Genomic DNA, 12,462 nt, shown 5'->3' with positions numbered 1-12,462 from the left:
ATACAATAGCAGCAATTTTTATTATTAACCATACGGCTTTAAAGAATAAATGTATAGGATTTTAAGGTATATTACATATTGTTTTAATTTCATATTTTTCTCTTTTTTTGTTAATCTTTTTGTTAATCTTGCTTATTATGCGTGTTGTAATAGTTTTGCTTTCTCAGCTTTTTCAATAACAATAAGTACTCTGTTTTGTTCTATAACTTAATTTTCTCTGGTCTTGATGAATAGTTTAAACTGCTTCAAGTTTTTATTCAGTTTTGTAATCTGTTGGGGCTTTTTTGTTTAGTTTGTTTTGGGTTTTTTACTAATGTATCCTTTCTCAGTTGATTAGATTCACTTTCAATAAATTTATTAATTTATTATTAAATATTTTCTTTCTTTAGAGAACAACTGCTTTGGAGGGTTCAAAGCATCACAACTCATTAATAGTGAGTATTAATAGCCTCATATTATTAAAATCAATTTGCAGTCCTTATTATGGTTATCTGGACTAAAACCACTGTATCGCTACTTGGGAATAATTTAGCTTCAGACATGAGAAAGAAATCTGTACTCTTTCTTTGCCATAGCTAGTAAACTTTGAAAAGAATAAACTTTATTTTCAACATTACAATCCAAGGTTAAAATAAAATTATAAATTAGTCTGGAGTCATTACAAAGAAGAAAAAAATTAACATAAAAAAATTAACATAATTTTTTAATGGTTATGCAAAGGCCTGGTTTTGCTTCAATGAAAGGAATCCTTGAATGTAGTTGTCTCAGAACAGACACTAACATCCATCAACCATTATGCAAATGATATCACAATCCCATATTTCCCAAGGTGATTCAAAATATACACTTATTCCACCAAAATGAGGAATTCTCAGCTTTTTAAACTTCATTTCATTTATTTTATTATAGCACATATTCTCTGCAGGAATTATGGTTTAGTATGTTAGGAAGACACTGGGATACTTTTTAGCCAGGTGTATAAACCTTGTCAAAATATAGCTTCTTCTTATATTCAGGTTGCCTATTTGTATTGAATATGCAAGTTAAATGGCATGTGTAAAAAACATATCTCTCATCAAATGTGCTGGTCTTTATTGTCTTTTGTTTTCTTCTAAGAGAAATGTATTTCTCCTCATACTGGGGACCAGATCTGCTCGCACTGTTCAAGTGGAGTAGGTGTTTAAATACTCCGAGGTTTTGGGCTGTAGCACATATGCACTTACTCATTGTGTATCAAGACAACAGAGTCAAGAGTTTAATGATTTGCAGCAGTTTAAATTTATTAAGAACTTGAAGACAAAGGAGGATCTTATTGAAACCAAAAGCTATCAGGCTATGTCCTGATAAATGCTATATTCACTCAATGCTTTTACATGAATTAAGTCTAAAATGTTGACTTGCATGTTTAAAGTTAAGTTGAAAATAAGTGCTTTGTTGGACGGAGTCCCAGAAATCTGCCTCCTTGAAAGAGTCCACAGAGGTTCATCAGCAAAAGTTCACTGCTAGTACAGAAGTTGCCTATACTTTGCAGTGCAACTCTGCTAACTTTGTCCTTGACCTAGTATATTCTGCTTCACCATTTGGAAACTTTCCCAAATATTTTTTTTCAGTAATTTCTCAGATAATATTGTCTTAAATGTCCTACCACTCTTATCCCTTTTAATTGGAAACTCCAGCTAGTTATAGATGACATCTTTTGCTTTTTCAAGTTCTGAACTATTATTTCCTTTGTCATTCATTATAGTACTTTAAATAAATATTTTAAACTTTTTGTCTTTTAATTTAGTGTTTAGCATTTAACATAATTTTCCTTCACACATACTCACTTTTACTTATAACAGTCCTTTCTGCATTTTGTATAATAGCTTCACTCTCATTGTCTCTTTGGGAACAGTAAAATTTTTTAATGTCTGATACCAAGATTTTTCTAGTCTAATCTTTAGGGTCAGAAATAGTGCAAAGAAGTCCCTTGCTCTGGCAGATTTTATAGCACACCTGCCTGATAGAGTACAGAATATTTCTCCCTACAGATCTAACTGATATATGTTAGGAGAAAACAGGGGCTAACCTGAAGATGTTCTTTCTCATTACTGCTGATACGTTTGGAACGACACAAGGAATAATGCTCCTGGTAAATCTAAAGACTAATATAGTTTGCGCTTTCAATGAGTTATAGTGAAGTAACAAATCAACTTTTTAGGGTTAGAAGCCTCTTGAGCTTTCTTTTTTTAATCAGACTATTGATTTTCTCGCAACATTCATTGTCTAAAACTTGATCACTGCCACTTTTCACCTTCATACAACAGGATGTACTGCAGCCTGAATAAAATATCTTGAAGTTTACAGAACTTCAGATTAAAATAGAAAGCCTAAACTTTTTTTTTGTCAGCAAAAAACACTCCTGTAATAGAATTGTTGCAAACTATTTGTTGCAAATATTTGTTGCAAAATATTTGTTGTATTTTAGCACTTCATCCTGTAAATACATTCATTAATCTGTTTAGTCACTTTGTGACAGGTATGCAAATGTTACAAGGCATACTTTATCAAGGCTCAAGCTACAGTGATGAGCAGAGCTATTATGGGATTATATGCAAAAGTTGTCATGCATACTATGTTTCCCTTATGAGAGTAGAAAATTTATGAAAAGTAATCAGTATCAACAAAGCCTTCTCTCCTCTGTAGAGCAACACAGTTTGAGTCCTTATAAAAGGATTTAATACAAAATGCTTTAACACAACAGTACATAATTTAGTGGCAAATTAAATATTTTTAAATAAATAAATCTCTCTCTCACTCTCTGTCACTCTCTGCAATCAGACCCTCCACCTCCATAGTTTCTATTTTCAGTTCAGTTCAGGTCCCGTTTTCTATTTTGCCTTTGTTGGCTCATGAGATTTTTCTGATGTCCTGATATTAACCTGAAGCATCTTGTATACTATCATAAAAACAAAACTGCTTCTTTATTAACCATGAGGATAAAGAAGCCAACCCTGCAAAAGCGTTTTAAACCCAGTAGTGTATAGCTGTTTTTAGGGGATTTTTATGGCTGTTATTCAGTTCCAAAGTCCCACAGGAAATGCTGCTTTTAGCTTTTCTTTAAAATCAAAAGATGCAACTAAAAATATTTAGAATCAATTTCAACTTAATGGAAAAAGGAAAGAAAAACATACATTTATACGAAACTCTCAAATCCTGCAATGACTCTAGAAAGTCCTAATGCTCCTTTCTATGCACTATGCCTTTCCTGGCAATTTTATTTTCTTCAGATCTGCTTTACTGGATGAAAGAGCAGTCATAAACAGTGGTATGAAGCAGAGGATACTAGGGAGAAGAAAGGGATCTGTTTGTCCCTATGGAAGTCCTACACCAGCAGCTAATTTTCACTTGCAAAAATAATATCTCTCCAATAAAGAAAGAAAAAAGAGTCTGAGGCAAACAGAAAGAACTATTCTTGTAAAATTTTAAAATATGTATGCAATCAGAGGGAAAATTGAGATTAGGTGGAAACATGCTATTGATATGCTGCTTTAGCTGGGATTAGATTGGTGCAATCACTTGGTCGGAAAGCAAGTTATTAGTGAGGCAATGAAAGCAGAGAACTGAGATTTTCTAGAATTAATAACTGGTTGGTATGATCCAATGACCATCAAAGCAGTAAAAAGCAAATCCAGATATTTATCAGGCCTCCAGATATTTCTTGCATTAGTGTTACCATGTTCGAGGATGAAAAGGAGAAATTATTTTCCTGTTGACATTTCTTATATATTTTGTAAAAACAATCAACGAAACTTTGTAATAATTCTGAGGGCCTGAAAAAAATATTTCGTGTTTCAGATCAAGAAACAAATATGTTTAAATGTCAGTTAGATTTTGGGGGTTTGTTTCAGGATGTCTGATCTTATATGTACAGATGAAATCTACTGAAGATGACTCAGAAAATGTAAGGATAGCAGTACATCCCAAGACTCACATTTGTGGTTTGTTTGGAGGGTTTTTTTGACTTAGAGTTTCAGATTACATAATTCAGTTCTCTCAGGATCTTTTTTAATTAACTGCTGCTCTAGAAATTAATCAAATGTTACCTATATGACCTTGGAGCATCTTAGTAACTATATAGCACCAAAGAGTATGGATGTAGAATTAAATTGAATTGAATAGATATCATGAGTTAGGATAATTCAGATAAGTACTGACATGTTAGAGCCATTGTAACCATAAGTTTATAAGGAAAAAAATCTTTGGTACATAAAAATAGATATTTACAGTTCTTTTGGTACATCAGTTGGGCACCTTTATTATGAAACTATGGAGAATCGGTGCATGATAATGAGATTCCTCGAAGACAGAAAGTGCCAATTTATACAGGGAAAAGAGAAAGATGAAAGGGAGGTATAGTCTATTGAAAAAAATTCACGTTTTAAAACAAAGAATGTAGAAGGACTGTCAGCCTGCAGTGATCAGCATAGACAGATAGAAATTAATTATATTTTGTTTCAGAAGCTGCCTCTGCAAACTTGGTCAATTTTAGAAAGCACATTAGAAGATTTTTCAAACTGGCTTTCCAATTACCTTGGATGGCAGGCAAAGTGCTTTGAAATGGAATTTGTTTTATATTGGTAAATGCAACCAATTCTGACTGACATTATTTTCCTAATTCATAACATGGTGTTACTGGTCAATGTAACTCTAAGAGGTACACCAAAAGAAGCTTCATTTTCTTTCAAACACCAGCAAGATGAGGGTATCAGGGAAAAACTGCAAAATGTTATTATTTAAGGCAGACTGGATGAAGTAGAAAAGACGAAAGGGCTTGCCCAAGAGGAAAACAACTTTGCTTGCAAAATTATATATGAGCCCTTCCAAGCAACAGTATAGTGTGCCTGGAAAATTTACCATTCTGACATTAGGAAATGTACCATCCTGATGTTGTTTATTGGATCTCATGGCGTGTGTGACGTCCAGGTAAGTGTAAATCATCTGTCAGAACTGCTAGGCAACAGTGTCCAGTCTCTGGGATGATTGTGCAAGGAATGCTTTCATCCTTTTTTCATTGGCTGACTGGGTCATCTTTTTAAGCTTGCTGGAAAGCAATATAGGTACCCTTCTAAAATGAAACAAAATATTTGTCCTTCAGCCATTTTGATAATTTTTTGACTGAATTTAATTCTTGATAGGTTTATATTCTCAAAGCTCCCTAAATGCGACAACACTGATTCCTTGAAATTCATGGTATTCCCTGAGAGTGGACTCCATAGAAAAACTCATCAAATACAAGGAATCATGAAGAGAAATTTCTTCGACAAAGTTTTAAGACAACTTAAAAGTAACAGAGGAACAGATAGCAGACAGTTCTTTTTATAAATATAAATATAAATATAAATATAAATATAAATATAAATATAAATATAAATATAAATATAAATATAAATATAAATATAAATTATTTTAAATATGATATAATAATATTTATGTATAATATAATAATATTATATTATATTATATTATATTATATTATATTATATTATATTATATTATGTATATCATATTAAATAATAATATTTAATATAATAATATAATTTTGATATTTATATTCTTTTTAATATAAATTAAAATCTTGACAGATTTTAATTTTTATTTTTTTTTAAATATACATGGTGTAATTTGTTGCTAAGTTGTGTTGCTATCATTGCCACCTCTTCCTCAGCCAAAAGGAAAATGGTATTTTGTGGAAGGAAGAGGTCTATCATATTTGTGTCATTTTTGATGCATATTCTGCAAACTCTAGCTGCTACAATAAACCATGATATAATATAAATTTCATAAGCTTATTTCTTAAGAAGAAAAAAAGTTGAAACAGATCATATCAGAGTATTGCACTCAAATAGTTGCCAATATGTTGCAACTTTTCCCACTTTGATAGCAAATAGGCAGTCCACATTAAAAAAAAAAAAGTTAAGGGTTAGGGAGTATAATAAAAACATTCTATGCTGGCATCATGACCAATATTAATTCTCAATTGCTTTATTAGGCAAAAGAAAGCACCTCTCTAGATGGCATTTATCAACACCAATTTTTCTTAATTGTTAACAAGTGTGCAATTGCTACATAATTGAAGGCAAGAGCCCCTTAAAAAAAAGAAAGCCAAAAACATATATTATGTCTTTTTGGTGATCCTTTGATAAACAAGATCAACAAGAACCTTGTGAGAATGCTCCTTCCCTGAAAAACTATCATCCATCATCCAGACTGTATGCTTACTTGGGTTGTAAAGACAGCAGAGTCTGGTGTGATACTGCCAGTTTTGCTTTAATATTCCATACACTGATAAATAACAACTACCCATTCAAAGAGTCACTATAGCAGGAAAAAAGTAGAGCATGACCAGTAACCTCAAGCTTTCAGAAATCATCAGTTAAATTTTCAAACTTTTGGAATTGCAAAATTTTATAAAAACCATGTAATGGTTTTAGGCTGATCTGTGTTATGCATATACGCATTAAAAATTATCAGATGTTGCAAGTTTTACGTACCATGCGCAATACTTATTCTGCTTGGTGTTTGCCCATTACCTCGTGGACTCCACTGGTTCTTTTTCTTTTTCTGGAGAAAGCAGTATAACTTTTGCACACTTCTCCTCTCACAGATATGCCTACATCTAGCAGTTACTCACAGTTTCCTTTCACTCATGCTCTCACTTGGGCACTCTGCTTTGTGCTTTGCTTGCCCTTGCCCTCAGCTCCCTACACCTGTCATACATTGCACTTTCTGACTTTGTCCCTCAAGTGGGCAACTTCATAACAGAGTCTAATGTTTGCACCAGCCTCTCAATTTGTGATTACCAGTACTAAAGTACCTTATTTCATTACTTGAAATAATCAAACTTTAATTAATGTATTCACTTAAATTAAATATGGAAACATGTAAGAATATCTGGTGACAAAAGAATAGTGAGATTTAACAGGCCTTATTTCATGCCTTATAATTTCAGGAAAATGCAATCATTATTTCCTATGTCTCTGTCTTATAATAATGGCCTAAAACCTTAAATGTACTTATATTGTCAACACTGATTTATGTTTATGAACTTAGCGTTATATAGCAAAAAATACAGCTAAGGGACACACATTATGCAGTTCACTTAATCTTTAAGTATAGGAAAATCTAGATTTCAGTCTTGTCCATGATAATCTATAGATCCTTCCACAATGAGATAAAACAAGCCCCTTCATTTGTTGATTTTGTAACTTTTTGCAAGGTGGCAACTAATACCAAGTGAAAATGGAAATTAGTGAGAGTTCCTCAACCTTGGTTTTTTCACGGTACTCCAGGAGTTAACAGAAAAATAATAACTCTTTTCTCTGAATAGCAGCTAGCAAATATTCAAATTTCACAAAGAAAATGTAGTGAGTGTCTAGAAAACTAGATGCAGTTTATAATGGGACTCATCATGACTGTCCAGACAGCAGGTGCTACCAAATATACTAAGAAAAAAAAAAGCCCCAAGAATAATTAACAGTGAGATAGTTCATACTTATATACAGTTTTCTTTGCAGTTAAAAAAGGAAATTTAAGAAATGTTTCACACTGAATGTAATATAATAAACGTATTTTTGATTGAACCTTTCCAAATAAAAATAAAAATAAAAAATTAATAGGTACAGAAATTTAACTTACAGAAATTTGAAAACACACAAATGTTTTAATAAATAAAGAAGTCTCATTAAAAGATTAATTCAGAATACTAACTACAAGTTCAGAGTTAAATAAATAAGGCACTTTGTGACAAGAAAATCAGGTTTAGAGTTTAATCTTTTCACATTTAAACATAATAATTTTACATTCATACAGTCAATTAAAGGGAGTTTTTTGATCTAGGGATTAGCAATCATAACTTTACCTAAAGAACATCACTATACTCCTCTAATATAACTGTTCTATTGTGCTTTGCAAGCACAAGGATATGTCAGTACTCTGATAAAAACTGAAATTAGGCTTGCTTTTTGTCCTGTTCTGATTTCAGCTGATACTACTTGCTCTTTGGAAGGCAGCATAGCCTAATTAATAAAGAACCAGAACCAATCACAGACCAGAATCTTAATCAGTAATTTCATTCATTACTTGTCTTATTCAAGTAAGCATGATGATGAAATGCATATTTCCACTGCATTAGAGTACAAGTAACAAAGATTATTAGAAATTCCAAGTGCAGTATTAGAAACTTTTTTAGGATTAGAAATTACATTGTCCTATACCTTATATAAGGTATATTATATATGCCTAACATAAAGTGACTTGGGAACTCATTTAGAAAGAAAAAGTCATCCAAATCAGGGAATTGTTTTTCAAATGTCTAAGAGGAATCCTCATCACAGAAAGTATTTCAGCCATAGTAAGATGTTTTTCTATATATTTCATCCTAATTTATGCAGTAATTAATTCAGGAAGGTCCTAAATCCCATATTATGCAGAAGGAAAAATCAGATGATCTTAATATCTCTCTCTGGCTTTCAGAATACATTATCTAATTAACAGTTATCCTGAAGCTGTGAAGAGTCTAAACACTTGTTTCCCTTAACAGCAGTTATACTAATTTCCCTTTTGAGTGTACATTTGGTTTTTCAAGTAGTTTTTATTACAAGCATTGATATCTAAAATGCACACCAGGGTTAATCTGCCCTCATGCTTGCAAAGGATTAGCTGGAGATTGCATAAGCCTAGGCAAAGCAATTGCTTCTTCTACAACAGATATAATGACAACAGCAATTGTAGTAGCTGCTAGGTGTATTTTAGAAAAAGCAAAAGAAGTTAGATGCATGAAAAAATAAATAATCTTTTCTGAGGCTAACATTATCTCCTTTAACACTGACATTATTCCAAGACATGTTTCACCTTTCCTAAATGAGTTCTCTTTGTTTTCATGAAATCATTCTTCTCTTGGTAGCCTTAGACTTTAAAAGAAAGTCACACATAACAAAGTAATGAGGCAGGTTTTTTTTATTTTTATTATTTATACTCTGATCATTTTAGTGACCTAATTTAGTCTCAATTGATTTCAACATATTTTTCTGTTGCTGGGCAACATAATATTCTCCAAAGACTGCAGCCATTTAATGGGAGAAACTGCTCCACCATGAAGAAATCTCTGACTAATGTTCTCTTCTGTTTCTCATTTCTCAGTCTCTTTCTAGTTCTTTCTCACATTCTAGTTCTTTCTGCCTTTAAATTTCAATAATTTCAATAATTTCAATAATTTCAATAATTTCAATCATTTCAATCATTTCAATTTCAATCCTTCAATTGCTTACGCTCCTCTTCTTTCTCTTTGTGTGCCCTGATTCCCTCCGCCTTTGTGTTTCTGCAGTTTAAAAATAAGTTTTCACAGAGGCACCACAGATTCTGACTCAGCTTTGGTCTGCTGCTGAGTTGTCTGGAACTGGATATCCAGCACTGGTGGCAGCCCCTTGGTGGAAAGGAAAGGAAAGGAAAGGAAAGGAAAGGAAAGGAAAGGAAAGGAAAGGAAAGGAAAGGAAAGGAAAGGAAAGGAAAGGAAAGGAAAGGAAAGGAAAGGAAAGGAAAGGAAAGGAAAGGAAAGGAAAGGAAAGGAAAGGAAAGGAAAGGAAAGGAAAGGAAAGGAAAGGAAAAAGGATCTAACATTTATAGGTTGTAAAGCCAAAAGGACTGTAATCAATAAGGGAAGAATAGACCATAGGAAATTAATTGTAACAGAGACAGAAAAAGAGCAAAATTGTAAAGTTCTCTGTAAAGTTTGAACAGAGGATATTTTCTTGTTCTGAGGGATTCACCCTTTTTAAGGTTTAATAGCCTTATAGAGAGATATACTACAGGCTAAGCTTGGTACATTGAAGATTCTTGAAAAGTAATTGATGCTCTGATAATGAAATTCCATTTCAAATATAACTTTAGAAATAATGATACCTCCACTGAATTCCATGGGGCTAACTTTTTTTCCCAGCTGTTTTCATGCAAAATGTTTACCCTCCAAATTTCATTGGTGAAAAATACAGTGGAAAGAGGTAGGATGCAAAAACAGATTCTGAAGTGATTTTCTTACTTTTCCTGTGTATAAATTATGAAAAAAGCCCCATTTTATACAGAGATATAAAAATGAGATTAAATTTGTTACTTGAAAATCTTATGTGTTCTTTCTGCTTTAAATGGCTTGCTCCTTTGCTCAGAAGGCACATTACAGCCAATGAAGCATTTTTCCACAAGTTTCAAATGATACTTCAGAAAAGAACTTCTTGAAAACCATTAGATACAGAAAAGGTAGTGAAAATGAGGGGGAGGATGTGTGTTTAATTTGTGTGTGTTTAATTCATAAGTATAAAATATATGTACCTAGAGAGAGAGAAAGAAACACTTGTCACCATTTTTACCAGCAGCATTTACACAGTTTTAATGTAGAAGATTGATTTTAGAGAGGCAATAAATTAACCCAGCCCTCATAAGTGTTCAGTACTTTATCTCTGATACAGCATTACTGAGATAAAAATCAGACAACATACAGAGTTGCATCTGTGACATTTTTGGACTTTATTTTCAGTGTTAAACAAGAGTTTGTCTATCAGAATTCAACTGTTGTTCAATGTAATTTTTCTTTTTGTAAGGTTAGTTTTATGAAGGTTGGATCTGGTTCTATAATGCTTGGGTGTAATAACAGGGCCGGGTTGCTGAAGGACAAGGAGTGAGAAAAGGTTGCAGTGCTCAACTGAAGTCTGTATGTTATGGTGTTTCTAAACAGATATAAATCATAGACTGAAGTGTCACCAAATGAGTAACTCACATGCTTTTCATATCCAGTCAAACTTTAGGAGAATGAAATATGTTTGCTAGTATCAACTTGCCCCAGTAGACAGTAATCCACATCACAAGAAACACTTAATTGAGTCCATTTGGCAGTTGCTGCTCAGCAGGGGCCTTGTAATGAAATAACATGTAATAACATACCTCTCATCCCTAGAGAGAGTGTCCCTGCAGGTCAAGGTTGAGGTCATTTCAAGGGCAAGGTCAGGTAGCTTATGTTGTAGTTGCTATTGCCACATCAAATTACATCTCTTTTTTTTCTTTTTTTTTAATGGACAAAATTCATTTTATAGACTTTATTCTAGGTTTTAACTCTGTTAAACATGTGTTTGCTCTGTCTTCCAGCAAAATCTCTGTCATATTAGAGCATATTATCACTCAAAATTAATACTTCATACATGTTATTTACTAATCTTAATGGATGAGTCTATGATTTTTAGCAAATTACTGCACAAAATACTTTTCCAGTTAGCAAAGAGTATTGTTACAAACCAATACAACAGATGCTAAATACCTTACCAGAATTGTTGAGCAACTTGAGGAGATACAAAGAAAAGACAATGAAAGAAAATTAACCTTAACACTCCCATTCTATGATACTATTGTACAACAATAAAATATTGTTATATAATTAGGGATGTAAAAAGGTTTTATTATTGGCTTTAAGGAAATGAAATGAAATACATCAACAATTGATCAACAATTGATAGTTTAAAGAAGGACCATATCATTATTTCTATTCAATGTAACTTTTCTTAAAATCAGAGTTTAGAGTAAAGGACTCAATTCATGATCTCTTATTGAGCTACTTGGCAAAGTTATAACTTGATTACTTGACTTGTGGGCTAGGGAAGAGTAGACAAGGAAAGTGTAACTTTTGGTTTAATAGTTTTGTTGATAGGTAAGTAGAGAATTAAAATTCTCATCTCCACGTCTGATTTTTTTGTGTTTTCTTGTTTAATCCAACAATATAATGTACAGCCTGTACACATTTCCAGAGACCTTGATCTACAAGTTCGGCCTTTTCCCAGATTACTCTTAAGCATAGGGAAAGAGTCAGGCTACCTTCTGGGTCTTGGGTTGTGTGTTAATGACTGACCAAAACCACCAGATTACATTATAGAAATATGGAAATGCCTAAGATTTCCTGTTGTTCATTTTGGGATGGTGTAATAGAGAACTAAACACCTCACCTTTGTGGACTTGATTTTCTGATGGAGTCCTTATCTTTCCAATGTACTGACAGGAAAGTAACTAAAGTCAGACAACCTTCAGCTTTTCAGAATGTTCTTTCTTTTTCTCTTCGTTGTCTGTAGACAGCTTTGGCAGATACACAAGGTGGTCTGGATTGTCTGCTGCTCTGAAAATGGGCTTCTAAATTAGCTGTGAGGATTTGCCTCAAGGAGGTATTTCCAGTAAGCAGACTGCCTTCTACCCTTACTTTCCAGGCATAATATTCTAGTTCTAACAGATATCCCCAAATTAATTACTTATTTTTAACGCATAGCAGGGAGCTGATTTTATTAACCTCTAAATGAACTCAGACAGTGCAGCCAGAAGCCCTGAATTCTCCATCAGATTGCCTTGTTTGTTTTCAAAGCAAAAATCTGTACTCTGCTTCTCTGTCAGCAAAGA

At 32.9% G+C, this 12,462-nt stretch overlaps 1 long non-coding RNA gene across 1 annotated transcript in view; it reads left to right on the top strand.

The window, feature by feature from the left end:
• The first annotated feature begins 389 nt into the window (after nucleotides 1-389).
• The window catches only part of LOC118687427 (uncharacterized), a 100,714-nt gene continuing 88,641 nt past the window's right edge, over nucleotides 390-12,462 (top strand). Inside the window, exon 1 of the long non-coding RNA XR_004980325.2 lies at nucleotides 390-434. This is a non-coding gene — a long non-coding RNA (uncharacterized LOC118687427). The remainder of the gene's footprint in view (nucleotides 435-12,462) is intronic.

Source organism: Molothrus ater, chromosome 6 (assembly GCF_012460135.2).
Source record: "Molothrus ater isolate BHLD 08-10-18 breed brown headed cowbird chromosome 6, BPBGC_Mater_1.1, whole genome shotgun sequence".
In the NCBI taxonomy this organism is placed as follows: domain Eukaryota; kingdom Metazoa; phylum Chordata; class Aves; order Passeriformes; family Icteridae; genus Molothrus; species Molothrus ater.
The sequence above is the reverse complement of the archived record's forward strand: the minus strand, read 5'-3'. Positions and strand labels throughout refer to the sequence as shown.